Raw genomic sequence first — 17260 nt, 5'->3', positions numbered from 1 at the left:
TTGCTATTTTAAAATCAGATTGTATTACTGTTTTTTTTTTTCTTTTTTAAATTATTGGGTTGTAGGGATTCCTTATATATTTTGGGTTATAGCCCCTTATGAAATAGTAGTTTCCAAATACTTTTTTTCTTGTTCCACAGGTTGCCTTTTCACTTTGTCAGTTGTTCCCTTTGCTGTGCAGACAAATTGTAGTTTGATGTAACTCAGCTTATTTATTTTGCTTTTGTTGCTTCTGCTTTTGTTGATATAACCACAAAATTGTTGCCAAGACCAGTGTTGTGAAGCTTTCCTCCTGTCCCCCCCGCCTTTGGAGTTTTACAGGTCTTAAATTTAAGTCTTTAATCTGTTTTGAGTTGGATTTTTTGTATTGTGTAAGGTAAGAGTCCAATTTCATTCTTTAGTATGTGGATAACCAGTTTTCCCACACCACTTTTTAATCCCTGTCACATAAATTATGGTTTATCCATTTAATAAAGTATCAAACAACAATAAACAAATCATGTTTTCAAAGGTTACTTCACCAAAGTAATCTTGAAAATGAAAAATGTGAAAATGTCCATGAGATCATGGAAGGTGAAAAAAATTTACAATGTAAAGATGACTACAGTATGATTTGTTTTGTAAAATATGAATGAATGGATGGATGAATAAAGGAATGAGTAAAAATAGTATACACTGAAACATTCCCTTTCATTCTTCATAGTATGTACCAGAATGGAGAAGAGTAGGACTTAACGTTTCACAAACATTTTCTCATGTTATCTGACCTTCTAAACAGACCTGAACAGTGGGAAAGGGAAGAGATTTTAAGGAATTTTAAAGAACTTTGAAGAGCTAAGTACTCTATTGTTTGCTATAAAGATGGTGAGAAGCCCATATAAAATACTGGAACATTGCTTTCTTTCTTTCTTTTTCTTTTTCTTTTTTAATAGATCATAGACTTTTCGTGATTTCATGGATTATCATGATATCATAAAATGTGGAAATACTCCTTTTTATTACCATTTAGTAAGTAGAGGACTAAGAATCAAACTAGTTAGGTAATGTTATTTAGTGGAAAGAACTCTGGACTTGTCCTATTTCAACTTCTAGCTCCATTCAGTTATCTAATCCTGAGATTTGTTATTTAATCTCTTAAGACCTTTCTTAGTTTTCTTGCCTTTATCATTGTTGGTAGTTTTTTTTTTTAATTTTTAAAATTTATTTATTTATTTAAACCATTTTCCCTTTAACTGATTTCTTCCACACAAATGACAAGATTTTATGCTTTATTTTGGCTGATTAATAGTATTCCAATGTGTACACACACACACACACACACACATGCACACACAATTTGTTTACCCATTCATCCTTGGATAGGCACTTAGGTTGTTGATACTTTTTAAAATTTATCTATCTATCTATCTATCTATTTATTTATTTATTTGACAGACAGAATTCACAAGTAGGCAGAGAGGTAGGCAGAGAGAGAGGGGAAAGCAGGCTCCCTGCCAAGCAGGGATCCCTATGTGGGGCTCCATCCCAGCAGGTTGGGATCATGAGCCGAGCTGAAGGCAGAGGCTTTAACCCACTGAGCCACCCAGGCGCACCTTGTTGATACTTTTTGTTACAGTTCAATTGGGTATGAATAAACTAAGCTTAAAGAACACCAAACTTAACCATATCAGATCACATGATCAGTTGATAATGTTGGTTTTTGTTTCTGATGAAATTGCCTTGATTTTCTTTGCTTATTTTTCAGCATTCGTAATTGATTTGGAGCTTAAAATTTCATTAGTGCATGGTACTAATATTTAGTTTCGTATAGTAAAGCCATTCCCTCTGGGTTCATTTATCCCATTTTAACTATTACCAAACAGATGGAAAAATATATATGTATCTGTAACAGATCCTATAAAGCATTACTTTTATTTTAAGATGTCTATTCTAATATAATATATTCAAAATGCCTGTACTTTTAAAATAGATGATAGCGAGAAGAGGCTATTATGAATTAATGCTCAGTTTTCCAAAATCAAAGTACTAGAATATAGATTTTTATTCTCATCTTTTCAACTCTGAAAAATGAAAATTGGCTCTCTAGCCAAGAAAAAAATTTCATTCATATTATGCCACAAGTTTTTTTTCAAGAAGTGTAAAAGTTTTAGATTACGATTTCCCAAAATAATAATTGTGTAGAGCACAAAGTGCAAAAAAGCAATAGCTTTCAAAAAACAAAGTTAGAAATGACCACCTTACCTAGTCAGACTATAATATGAGAAAATAAATAAAACCATACTTTCTTCTAAACAAAAAACGTCACTGTAATCAATATGAATTTTTAATAATACACTTAAATGATACTTGCCTGGATATTCTTACAAAGGTATTTGAAAAGTCAAAATAACCATTCTGAATACCTGTTGTTTCTTTTTAAATCCAGAAATAAATGAAGCTGTTTAAAATATATTATTTTTAACTGTATGCTTTGCAGAGTATAGCTACAAAGAAGACAACATAAAACAATTAAGAAAATGTTCAATTGGGCTTTGAAAATTAGAGTCGGGGCACTTGGGCAGTTCAATGGGTTAAGCCTCTGCCTTTGGCTCAGGTCATGATCTCAGGGTCCTGGAATTCAGCCCCACATTGAGCTCTCTGTTCAGCAGGGAGCCTGGTTCCCCCTCTCTCTTTGCCTGCTGCTCTGCCTACTTGTGATCTTTCTTTCTCTGTCAAATAAATAAATAAAATCTTAAAAAAAAAAAAGGAAAGAAAATTAGAGTCATGTGTAAGCCTGTTTTGTGGACTAAAAAGTTCATATTCTGAACAAAAACATATATTCTTTTTTGTTGTTATAGAAGTATAGCATGCCTTTAATCTCAATTTTTTGAAAGAAAAATAATAATACAGTAGATATTTTTCAAATACCATATGTCAAGTTTAAATCCCAGTGCTACAAGACCCCACACTTAGGTCTATAATTATTTCCACTATTTAACTCTCTGAGGCTTATCTTTGTATCACATACAAGGAGATAAGGATTACCTTGGTAGTCTTTTGCAGTACCAAGGGAAACTGTATTTCCCACACATACAGCTGGAAAAAGAGGAAATGAAAACTTTCATTTCAATATAATATGACTGTACTTGTGGAAAATGAGGTCCAAAAACAGGCCAATGTCAGTATTACCTTGTTTATTTTATTTTTTTTTTAAAGATTTTATTTATTAATTTGACAGAGAGAAATCACAAGTAGACGGAGAGGCAGCCAGAGAGAGAGGGAAGCAGGCTCTCCACTGAGCAGAGAGCCCGATGCGGGACTCGATCCCAGGACTCTGAGATCATGACCTGAGCCGAAGGCAGCGGCTTAACCCACTGAGCCACCCAGGCGCCCCTTGTTTATTTTTTTTAAGGGAGATTCATATGATTTATTTTATAATGTGATAAAGCGTATCAAAAGTTTTGAAATTGTGCATGGCCTTTCAGTAGCTTAAACTGCTTTTCCTAAGATAAATAATATTGTGTTCAACATTCTTATTGAATATTTCAGATATGAAAACAAGGAAAGGGGTGCCTGGGTAGCTCATTTGGTTGAGTATCAAACTCTTGGTCTCGACTCATGTCATGATCTCATGAGTCATGAGATTGAACTCTGCAAAGGGCTCTGTGGTTACATGGAGGCTGGTTGAGAATCTCTCCTTTTGCCTCTGCCCCTCCCCACCCCCACTCCTGTGTTCTCTCTCAAAATAAATAATTTTTTAAGAAAATTTACAAAAATAAATAAGGAGAAAATATGCTATCAGAGAGGGAGTTGAAGAACAGCATATAAAAACAAGGAGAAAATATGCTACTTTATCTGACAATTGGAAAGAAATTTCATAGTTATCATAAATTCAAATTACAATGTTAATGTATCAGGTAGACAGAATATCTCATATGCTTATACTTAAATAATCTTTTAATTGAATACATTCTTCCAGTGCTGATTCTGAATAAACCGAATCCCTTAAAGCTTTAAAAAAAAGAAAGAAACCTATTTTCCTTATTGCTAATTGTAAAATAGATAATTCTAGTGATTCTGAATTTCAGAAACTTCATAATTATGGTTATTAAAAAAAGCAACCCCTTTTTTTGACACTCATGTTTTGATCTTAACTCTGAATCAGTAAATGTAAAAGGACTGATTACTTAAAGACAGAATTTGAGACAATAAAAAGAGAATATATATATATATATATATGTTTTGTTCTATGCAATTATATATGTGTGTGTATATATATATATATATATATAAATGAACATATATAAATATATATGTTCAATTCTATGCAAAGCTTCTAGGGACTTTTTTTTCCCCCCTGTAGCCAAGAAAAGTATAGTAGGGAAATAAAACATTGGGAAAATGCCTGTCTTTTATTGAACTTTGTAGAATGAATGGTTATTCAACATATATATTTGTATTCTAGGTTCTACGTATGTATAAGTAAATATTCTAGTTTTGAGGGATGTAGAACTGAGTAAGACAGACACTCTTGTTCTGAATGAGCTCACATTCAGAAGAGGTTAATTATTAGTTAGACAGCTTTTTACCTTGCCACAGCGAATAGAAAGGCTATGGTCCCCCACCTCATTTGACAGAAAAGGCTTTGTCTAATTGAGGTCAGCATGTAGAATAAATCTCTTTTGAAGTAAAAATAAATGATAAACAGATTCCTGTGTAACAATATTATAAACACTTTTCCTTGAGTGCAGTAACTTGAGATACGTGATTGTGTAGTAATTTTATACTCTTTTCTCCTTATGTAGTTCATATTATTCTCTTATTTCTGCTTCCCAGATATCTGTGGTAGAGGTGCAGAGATTTTACATTGGAACACATTCATTCACTCTTTTATTTATTAGCTTGTTTGGTCTTTCAACAAGTATTTATGGAGTGACTACTACATGCCAATGAGACTTCATTAGGAGGAAACCATTCCTTTAGGAGACACAGAGAGAAAGATGAGAGTTTGCAGTCAGTTATAGTGGTATTCAAGTTTAAGATCCATGATTTACAAGCTGATATTTATAATATAAGGTAAATTACCAAACATTTCTGTGTTCTCAAATCTGTAACATAGTCACAGGATTATTGCAGGTTTTAAGTGATAAGAGGTCTGCAGTGTGTGATAAAACTCTTAGGATATGATAGGTGTTCACCAAAGTTTTGGAATGATCCATCTTATTAGGATTTGTTTACAGAGACAATTTGATGTCATGAAAAAACACTAAGGAAAAATTGGATTTAATTTTTTACTTGGAATGGTAACTTTGGTCATATCACTTAAAATTTCTAAGCTTAATTTCTCATCTGTTAAACAGAAAACATAATACCTTTTTTCACAAATGTAGTTATTGTAGATTACTATAGAAGAGGATGGTTAAAATGATTTACAAACAAGAAAACATACAATTTTAGTGAAAAAATAATGATACTGTCTTGCTGAAAATAAATAAATAAAAAAAAGAAAACATACAATTTTTTTTTAAGATTTTATTTATTTATTTGACAGAGAGAGATCACAAGTAGGCAGAGAGGCAGGCAGAGAGAAAGGAAGGGAAGCAGGCCCCCCGCTGAGCAGAGAGCCCAATGCAGGACTCCATCCCAGGACCCTGAGATCATGACCTGAGCCGAAGGCAGTGGCTTAACCCACTGAGCCACCCAGGCGCCCTAAAACATACAATTTTAAAAGTGTTGGATGTTCCCTTTTTTTGTCTTTTCTTTTAATTATTTTAATATAATCTCAGATTTATGTATATTAAAGTGAAATTCATTATTTTCTCCTGATATTTAATCTTCTTTTATTTATGCTTCTTGTTAGCTTTATCTTAATTCATTTACTTACCCTTTTATTCTTTGTTCTGTTTTGCGTTGCTTTGTAATCTCTTTCATCTTTCACCTTAAACTAGAACATACCTTCATATCTCTCTCTCCACTTCTTGAAGAAACAAAACACACGCACATACATGCATAATATACCTACCAACATTCTCTTTTCCTGCTCTGTTACAGAAAATTTAGATTTTTCTCATAGAGAATGATAGCTATTTATCACATTGATAATAATGGCTAACATTTCTTGAGCTCTTATTAATGTGGTAAGCAGTATGCTAAATGATTTTATATGTACAAATCTGACTTGATTCTTACAACAACTTTGTGAGGTTAAAGTTTAGTCATTTAAGTAATTTACATAATAATTAGATGAGAAAGTTCAGTTCTACTTGTTCTGGAATAGCATACTTGAATATTACATGATACTTATTTTTTAATGGAGGAAATTCCAATCAGAGTCATTTTTTGGCAATTGAAGTTATAATAAAAGAACAATAAAATAGTTTCATAGCATTTATTTTAACATGAATAATTTTTACAAATATGTGACATGTATAAGATGCCATTTTAAAAATTTTGTTATGTTTAATCCTTCTTTTTTTTTAATATTTCAGGGGATGTTCTGTCTTTTTTTAAGATTTTATTTATTTATTTGACAGAGAGATATAGGGAGAGAGGTCATGTAGGCAAAGCAGCAGGCAGGGGGAGAGGGAGAAGCAGGCTCTCCAAAGAGCTCGATCCCAGGACCCTGGTATCATGACCCGAGCAGAAGGCAGCCACTTAACTCACTGAGCCACCAAGGAACCCCTGTTATGTTTAATCTTTACCTTCGTTTTTTCTCTCTTAGATATGGTGTTAGTTTTTTCTAAAGATGACTTTACCTTTGTGGATACCACAATAAAAGTGATTTCATTCATTATCAGCATGCCAGAATAATTAAACCTAAAAGCATTTTTATTTGTATTTTTATTACTATACATAAAGACAGCTTTGAATAACATGCAGATAAAAATCAAATTCTATATAGTAGACATTTGATTAGGGGCTGTTGTATAAATTTTCATCATATTACAAAATTATATAAATAGTCAATAATATCAAGCAATTTCTAAAACAGAATCAGCTCCCATGTAAACCTATTTTATTAATAAAAACTGCAAGGCTTTCATTTGATTTTCACTCACAGCAAACAAGACCTTTGTTTTAAAAGGTTTCAGTCAAAAGTTCCCTGCACAGCAAAGTGCATGGCACTCAATTTATCTACCTAGAAGAAGATGAAGGGCTTAACTGGCCCTATGTGTTTGGAAACTCTGGCTTTAGGAAGTCTCCTAGAAATACAGCCTGGTAAGCCACCCCTTTGACTCTCACATTGTTATTATATAAAATGCTATGATTTTTTTTCTAAAGAAAGACTAAAATTGGCTATTTTTACCTTGAGACAAAGCATTTTAGATGGGAACAATATTATTTTTTCTGTCAAAAAACATTTTATCTAAGCACATTGAGTACACTTCACTAAATCAGCACAAACAGCTATAAGAGCAAAGTCAAACATCTCCAAGCCTAGATTTTATTAAAAATAGGGCATGCTCCTGCAGGTGGAACTTTTATGTAGGCATATATAAGGGGGGAAGAATTTTGACAAAAAGTAATAAAATTATGTAACACTTCTTCTTCTAATGTATGAAGCATATAGTTTTATGAAGTGCTCAGTTATTATATGTAATAGAGTACTGACTAGTGTTTTATATATGCACACACAATGAGAACACTTATAATTTACAAAATAACACAAACAGGCAATTCACAGAAAATAAATAGGCAGAAAACCTTAATTTCACTTATAGCAATGAAAATTGAAACTATAATATACCTTTTATTATTTTTTATTTTTTTAAAGATTTTATTTATTTATTTGACAGAGAGAAATCACAAGTAGTTGGAGAGGCAGGCAGACAGAGAGAGAGGAGGAAGCAGGCTCCCTGCTGAGCAGAGAGCCCCATGCGGGACTCGATCCCAGGACCCTGAGATCATGACCTGAGCCGAAGGCAGCGGCTTAACCCACTGAGCCTCCCAGGCGCCCTATAATATACCTTTTAAATTTAAATGACAAAAATTCAATACTTTTTATAATCATCGTTATTGGTGAGAGCGTGTGGAAAAATGAACGTTTTTGCTTTTGGGGAAGAAATTGATATCTGGAACATTTTTGGAGGGTGATTTGTCAATAGGTTTGCCATAGTTAAAGTATAAAATCTTTTAGTTTTAGCAGTAGTTGAAATTTAATTTTCAGATATATACTCAAGTGTATACAACTGAAAGTGTTTATTTTTATTTTTATTTTTTAAAAGATTTTATTTATTTATTTGACAGACAGAGATCACAATTAGGCAGAGAGGCAGGCAGAGAGAGAGGAGGAAGCAAGCTCCCTGCAGAGCAGAGAGCCCGATGCGGGGCTTGATCCCAGGACCCTGAGGTCATGACCTGAGCAAAATGCAGAGGCTTTAACACACTGAGCCACCCAGGTGCCCCTGATAGTGTTTATTTTTACATTATTGAAATGCTGATATCAAAGTGGAAACAATGTAAATATTTATAAATGAAGAGATGATTAAGTACATTATTTGGTAATTGTGAAGTGTATTAATATGTGACCATTAAAACAAATAGACTCATGTTCAGTATGGGAAGATTGCCAGAATCTATAGAAAGTTGATAATATACAAAACAGCAAGAATATTATGATCTCTTTCTGTGAAAAATAAATGAAAAAAATCATATGTGTATGTCCTCTGAATGTTTCTGGTAGAGGTTGATGTATCTGATACAGATAAAGGATTTACTTTAATGCATACACTGCATATATGTTCTTATTCTTATTTGTCGTCATTGTCATTGTTTGTTTATTGTATTTGTATTGAACTATGGAGCATTGAAAACAAATGCTTGAAAAATAGTAACTAACCTTTGATGTGTAGAACTGAAAAGTGGGGATTTGAAAGAGGAATTTAACATTTCAGATAACACCATTTGGTTTACTCTTTCAAATACAATATTAAAGCGAACAGTTATTTCATTTATCCTAACCTGAAATCTATCAAAGATGGCCTTAGTCAGCCAAACTGATAAATATTTTTTTTATTTTACATTTAGTATACTTGAATAAGCCATCAGTGCCATATAAATCCCAAAAAAATTATTAAAAAAATAAATGATTCTTAATGGTGCTTCTACAAAGTCACTGCTGGACTTCTAAAATATACAGACTGCTGGTTAGAATACAAATATGGTATATGAGCCTCTGAGCATATGGCCTGTCTGTCTTTTTTATCAAACTCTTTAGATTAATTTTAAGAAGGAATTTAAGGACTTTCATATAAAATATCTTAATAAGGGATATTTCAGTTATTCTTGTAACTCTGATTCTCAAACTACTGTAGTAGTTTGCATAATATACAGAATCAAGGCCTAACTCCCATACATACTAATTTATTTGTTATGGATCATTGGAATCTCTCTCTTTTTAGTAATTACATAAAGTATATAAATTGATTCTTATGAAAATACAATTTGATGTATACCACCTAGCAGAAAGTTAAATCATCATTTTTTTTTTTTTTTTGCTAATAAAATCAGTATTGTATTTGAAAATGTTATAACAAATTCTCATTGTAAACAACTTACATCTTGGTCAATATATATGTAGTATGCTAAAGATAACCATAGTGTAAAGAAAAATATACGCACCATTGCGATTTGTAGTAAAGTTGCAAACTAGCTTATCAATAACATGGAGAAATAAGGGGCACCTGGGTGGCTCAGTGAGTTAAGCCTCTGCCTTTGGCTCAGGTCATGGTCTCAGGGTCCTGGGATCAAGCCCAGCATCGTGCTCTCTGCTCAGCAGGGGGCCTGCTTCCCCCCCCCCTCTCTGCCATCTCTCTCTGTCAAATAAATAAATGAAGTCTTTAAAAAAAAACATGGAGAAATAATTGACTGTAGTATATGATGGAGACTTAATCATTGTGTTCCCTTTTCTGTAAACCAATCAGAAATTTTGGTCATTGACCAGAGGAATGAGTCGCTATAGTACTGAGGAGGCACAAGACAGAGAGTATGCCACCATATGTGTTATACATAGCTTAATATTCTAGCACTTACATTTCTTGAAATCACCATTGGTTACATTGGTTTATATCTTCATTATAGGTTGAATGACATGGAGATGAGAGAGGAGCTGAGTTTTTCCTGTCACTAAAATAATTACATTAAAATTTTAATAGTTTTCCTACCATTTTAAATTTCTTCTTTATCTATGCAAATATAGATTATAATATCTATATTCAAGTATGCTGTTAAATATTAACATTATACTATTATATATCACAACATACAATTGTAGCAATTACTGGCTGTCCATTTAAACAAAGAAATTATAGGGAAACAGATCTTCGATGTTGGCCTTGGCAATGATTATTTTAAATTTGACACCAAAAACAAAGGGGAAAAACATAAACCTCAGAAAATAGAACTTCATCAAACTAAAATCTTCTGTACAGCAAAAGAAATAATCAACAAAATGAAAAGGGAGCCTATTCAATAAGAGAAGATATTTGCAAGCCATATATTCTAGAAGTGGTTAATATACAAAATATATAAGGAACTCATACAACTCAATAGAAAACAAACAAACAAACAAAACCAGCTCAGTTACAAAATGTGCAAGGACCTGAATAAGCTTTATTCTAAAGGAGACTCATAAATGGCCAAAAAGTACATGAAAAGGTGCTCAACGTTGTGAATTATTAGGGAAAAGGCAAATCAAAAGCACAAGGAGATATCACCTCACACTTGGTTTTGCTTTTGTTGCTTTTGCTTTTGGTGTCATATCCAAAAACTCACTGCAAGACTAATGTCAAGGGGCTTTTCCTGCTTTCTTCTAGGAGTTTTATGTTTTCAGCTCCAGTTTTAGGTACATAAGCATTTACAATTTTTTATATTCTCTTAATGAAGTGACCTCTGTCATTACTTAATGGCCTTCTTTATTTATTACAGATACTTGAAGTCTACAAAGTACTTCAAGTCTACTTTGTTTGATAAAAGAATAGCTACTCCTGATCTCTTCTGATTTCCATTTGCATAGGTATATTGTTTTATCCCTCACTTAAACCTGAACTGAGTCTCTTGTAAGTAGCATATAGTCTGCCTTGTTTTTTTAATCCATTCAGCCATTATATGTCTTTTGATTGTAAAATCTATTCCATTTACCTTTAAGGTAATTATTGATGGATAAGGGCTTATTGTTACTATTTTAGTAATTGTTTTCTGGCTGTTTTGTAGATCTTTTGTTCCTCTCTTCCTCTGAGGACCATTCAATTATCACTTTTGAGTGGATGGTGGGGATTTATCTTATTTCAGGTGATGGATGGGGGAACTTGATAATCTTTTCTGTTTTTTTTTTTTTTGAAAATCTGACTGTTTCTTATACTTTAAGCCAAATGATAAACTAATTTCAAAACTACTGTCTAGCACAATTGCTCATTATTGAGGAATGTAATGAACATAAATCTGCTAAATATTGTCCTGAATATTTCGTGAAGCCAATAGATCTTTCCTAGAAGGTGTTGACAACTATAATCTCACAGTGTGTTGCTGGGCAGGTTTTTCTTTTTTCTTTTATTATCTACTGTGGTTTGAATTGTATAATCCAAAAAGGTGTTGAAGTCTTAACCCCAATAACTGTGAGTGCGACCTTACTTAGAAATAGTGCCCTAATAGGGGCACCAGAGTGGCTCAGTTGGTTAAGTGCCTGCTTTTGGCTCAGATGTCCTCGGTTCAAGTCCCACATTGGGCTCCCTGCTCAGTGGGAAGTCTGCTTCTCTCTCTCCCTGTGCCTACCTCTTCCCTGCTGGTTCTCTCTCTCTCTCTCTCTCTCTGTGTGTGTGTGTCAAATAAATAAGTAAAATGTTAAAAAAAATAAAAAATAAATAAATAGTGTCTTCATAGAGGTAACCAAGGTAAAATGAGCTCATTAGAGTGGATCTTGATGCAGTGTTATACCCTTGTAAAAGTTGAGGCAAATTTGGGCACAGAGAAATGCAGAGAGGGAAGATGATCTGAAGACACAGGGATAATGCTATCTACAAGCCAAGGAATGATTAAAACTATGAGAAGCTAAGAGAGAGGCATGGAACAGATTTTTCCCTCACAGCCCTCAAAAGGAACCAACCTTGCCAACACCTTCTCTTCAGTCTTTTACCCTACAGCCCTGTGAGAAATAAATTTTCCTTTTAATCCTAGAAACTAAAACATCCCCATAGGTTATTTTATTTTTTTTCTTTCTCAGAATGACACTAGGATCCCTATGCATGTTTTGCCTTCAAAATACATAGTACAAAGTACAGTCTCCAAATACATATTGTATGAAAGATACTGATAGAAAGAAGTCAATATTATTTCTTCTTACCTGTAAGAACAGTCTCCACTTAGTAAATATTTTATTTCTTCCTTAGAGCATTAGGAGATGAATGTGAAAGAAAATTGGCCATAAAATTTATAACGACAACATTCTAAATCAGACAATTAATATTTTAATTTGCTTAATGTAGTATGATGGTCTATCAGGGAGACTTGGAAATTGTGGTCATGTTGTCAAACAATTCTCTGGTCTTTTCAGAAATGACATATGATTTGATTTCATTTCTAATATCAACATATGGTAAACTTTGTAGGGGGAAAAAATCTGTTCTTGGATTATGATGAATGACTGATTATTACAAAGGAGAATGTACCCTTGGAACATATCCTATACATTTCTGAGTCATTGAATATTGCACAAACGTGGCTGCCTGTGGATCTTGGAATTGCTCAGTACAAAGGAACATGTTAATTAAGGCAGTCTCATTTCGGCACACAAAAGCATTAAATCATAACTCAATACAAGGTCAATGAAAGGCTATTTCCTTTTTTTATACAATAATACCTAAAAAAATGAATACCAAACACACAAATCTACTTTTCCATAATTATAAGGTTCAAACTCAGCCTACAAGTATGAAAACATTCAGTTGGAATGTGTCCGTCTACACTTATATTTCTTCCTCTAGGGTGCAACAAAATCCGCACTGACATATCACAAAGCAAATGTTGATACTGAATATATACTGATTAAAAGGCTGGATCTAAGTGATGCTTGTATAAGTCATAGTAATATTTAAAGGACAGAAGAGAACATCTTGTGGATACAAGTAGTCTCCAACTGGCTTGTAACATTTTTCCTAAGAATGCAATATATTAAATTCAGAATTTACAAATATAACTTGAGATACAAATAACTGGTATTTTTTTTCTTTCATAAGTCCAAGGTAATATTTCAAACTTTAAATATTTTCTTGGTATACTTTGAATTATTATGTCTAAAAAAAAAAAAAAAAGAAAAGTAAAAGAAAAAAATTAGGAGAAATAAAGGAATTTGGTCATTGTCATAAAATAAGCAATTTTGTAATTTTACTCCACTCTTATAATTTGATTCTACTTATAAGAATATATCCACAGACTATTTATGTTTGATTATGATTGCATCTTGAATTTAAGAAATAAATAGTGAGTCATTGCTAATAATAATGTACTTCATGGAATGGGAAAATTGAAAATTAAATATATGAAAAGCTTAATTTTAGGGATTTGTTTTCACTTTTGTAGATAGTCTCAGAGTTTTAAAGAACTTGAATACCTATTTGAAAATCTAGAAGATTATGTAGGTGAAATTCATGGCAGATCTCAAAGAATATTGGCGAGAAATAACAGTTGAATTTTAGCCAACAAGGATATGTATACAGCAAGGACCACACTTCAATGACAAGACCTTTTGTTTGAGTTGTGCGTGTGTAGTGAAGTCATAGTGGGATCAGATTTTCATTAGAATTAAAGTTTGGATGGATGTGGGAGAAGAAACATTCTACCACTGGACAAAATATCAAGCCTATCATATGCAGATTCAGTTTCCTTCTTAGGCTTGGAAGACTGACAGGGACAAGAGAGCACCTAAATTTACCAAAGGATTAGCTGGAAATGTTTTCACTGTTTCAATGTTTTCACATCGACTGCGCCATAATATTAAGTGATAATTGAATTATTGAATTGAGAGAAAAAAATGGTGATGTTAAATAAAAAATTATTTTGAAACTTGTTAAAAAGTAAGAAAGACTTTATTCCAGATTATTACAGTAGGAGTATTATAATAGGGGAGATAGACCTGAGTCAACTCTAAATACAGCAAAGATAGCTGCAGATTTGTGGCCAATAGCAGAGTGAGGGGTCAGTGGGTAGAAAATTACTGAAAGCGAAATCATCCAGGATAGGGAGAGTCTTGTTAATACAACTTAACAGGATTTTTGATGAAGGTAGCAGAAGGTGATCAAGTATCAAGGGTGGAGATAAAGTATTTGATCAGGTATCAAGGGTGATTAAGAATGGATGCCTTCTCACCATACTGAATTAACAAGATTTTTGCTAAAACTGGACTTGGACAGGAGGGACATAGAAGACAATTTTAAAGGCCTGTTTGGAAAGAGGGCTTCTGAAAAGTCTCTCTGAACTTCGGTCAAGGAAAAAGTCTTTGTCAGTGAGTAGAGGGTGCTTGAGAGTAAGGCCTAGAATGAGTAATTTAATAACAGATAATACTTACTGAATATTTAATATGTTTCAAATACTATTATATCTTGTTTTTTAATTAGTTAACAAATTGTAAATGAAATAATAAATTATAATTATATAATTTGGAATTCAGCATTCCTAGGAGGTAGAAAGTAATAGTATACTTACTTTATCTTGAGGTATACAGGACTTAGATGAGAGAAACTTCTGCTTTAATCCAAGCAAACAGAAATACAAAAACCAAAAATGACACAAAATATATGAAACTATTTATTAAGATACCGAATATCAGACAATGATGGAAAGTGAGCCCTGAGAAACAGGAAGCAATTTAAGTGAACCATAGAACTGCTCTAGCTTACTGCCTTGAGAAGTTTTTTAGCCAGTACTTGAGACTATAGAAAGACCATCCATAAAGATGAGAGAATACAGGACCTGACACTAAGGCTGGGAATAGTGCTTGTCTTTAGGTTGTTTTTATCTCACCTATTTAGCCTCGGTTGTCAAGCAGGCTCAACTACTTCCTTTTCTCTATGGGCTTGGACATACACAAGCTTCATTATAAAGTTTAAATATTTAGCATTATTTAAGAAAGAGTTAGCGTATGACATAATTATTTCTTCCTCAAACACAAAATTTCATTTATCCTTTGCATATTTTTAAAATTTTATTTTTGAACAGTATAAATAAATATTATAAAAAGTGATGTTCCTGTATTATATTACATAGTAGAATTCAGAGACAAATTTGTGGCTCCAGTTTAGCACCTATTTAAGCCCATGGACGAATTTTGGGTTTATATTCAATTTTAATTAAATTTAAATAAATTTATTATTAATTTTATTTATTTATTTAATATTATTTATTTAATTTATTTAATAATTAGAATTTAACTTATTGGTTTTAATATTATTAATATTAAATAAATTTATTATTAAATAAATTTAAATTAACAAATTAAATTTATTTAATTGAATATAAATTGTAATTCATTTTATTTATCTTAATTTGATAGGATACTTATGGTTGGTTTTTTCAATACATTAGCCAGGCAACAATGTTTCCTCCCTTCAGAGAACTTTGATTTTAGGAACCCTGAAAGACGTCCTTATACTGTGCAATTATGCCATGAAGGAGTATATATAGAGATGCAGAGAGAGAGAAAGTATGTAATAACATTGAAGAGGAAGATTATGATAAGAAGAGACAAAGAGGGAAAAAATGCACAAAGTTCCTTGGTTTCAAGAATAACGGTTCCTTCTTAGGACTTCCTATTTGTCAAGACCTGTGTGAGGTTATCTAGCTCACACTGGGAGACACACCTCACACCTAGATGTGAAAGGAGTAAAGCAATTTTGAAGTAGGGACAATTGTTAACGTATTTGTACCAATACAAAATTCTTTAGTTCTAAAAAGGCTTATGTTTGTTCTGTAAAAGAGAAACTATTGAGTACGTGTGTAACTAACCACATCATACATACAATGAAAAGGTCTTTAATAGACAGTCCTCATCTAATAAAACTCTGTATGATTTCGAGCTGTGGATATGTTTTTTTTTTTTTTTAAGATTTTATTTATTTATCAGAGAGAGAGAGAGAGGGGGAGAGAGCGAGCACAGGCAGACAGAATGGCAGGCAGAGGGAGAAGCAGGCTCCCTGCTGAGCAAGGAGCCCGATGTGGGACTCGATCCCAAGATGCTGGGATCATGACCTGAGCCGAAGGCAGCTGCTTAACCAACTGAGCCACACAGGCGTCCCTGTGGATATGGTTTTTAACAACTAAAATTTTATTGTGTAACACTTTCTTCCTCTTATATCTAGATGGATTGAAAGATAGGTAAACATCAACTCTGATGGATGGTTTGGATATTTTGTTTCCTTTTAAAAGTTCTTTTCAGTGGCTAATGAGTAGTAATAATACTATTGCTATTGACACAGTAGATTAAAGTGTTTTTTCATAGTGAGGTTTGCAGTATATTTTTTTGTTTTCATATCCATACCTCCATTCAAAATTTTTTCCAACAGGTATTTTTTGAAAACCTACTATATACCAGACAAAAATCAGAGATTGAGGTATACACAATAGAAAAAATATTCTGCCTTCATGGAGTTTACATCTAGGTGAAAGACAACATGCTTGTGTGTTTGTTTTTCAAAGATTATATAGGTTTTTACAGATTCTGAACAAAGCCACTAAGTGGCTATAGATTGTACCATTTCTTTTTTTTTCTTCCTTCTTCTTCTTCTTCTTCATTTTTTTTTTGTTTGTTTAAATTGTTACATTTACCCTCACAATTAGGTTTTTATCAACTGTGTAATTGAGAACTCAATTCTCAGTTCACTTTCTTAAACTCCAAAATTCCCACAATAATTGGTCATCCTTTAAATATATTCTTTGAATTAATATGTACATAAAACTATCTTTTAGTCATTTCTTCCTTTCTTCCTTTCTTTTTTTCCCTTTCTTTCCTTTCTTTTCTTTTCTTTCATTTCCTTTCCTTTCTGTTCTTTTCTTTTCTTCTCTTTTCCTTTCCTGTGCCCAAGTTCTGAAATTAACTGTTGTCCCTTTGAAATTCAAAATAGCTCACATATTATAACAATGATCTAAATAAAACAATAATAATTGCTTCTCAAAATATACATCTCAACCCAGCATTTTCATCTGGTCTAATGCTGCCAGGGTTTCTAACTCCTACTCTTCCAGGTTTCAATCACTGATGTCATTCTTTTTAGATCAATGGAATCTAGCAACTGAA

Source organism: Mustela putorius, unplaced genomic scaffold (genome assembly GCF_011764305.1).
Source record: "Mustela putorius furo isolate JIRA1106 unplaced genomic scaffold, ASM1176430v1.1 tig00003834_pilon_pilon_pilon, whole genome shotgun sequence".
In the NCBI taxonomy this organism is placed as follows: domain Eukaryota; kingdom Metazoa; phylum Chordata; class Mammalia; order Carnivora; family Mustelidae; genus Mustela; species Mustela putorius.
The sequence above is the reverse complement of the archived record's forward strand: the minus strand, read 5'-3'. Positions refer to the sequence as shown.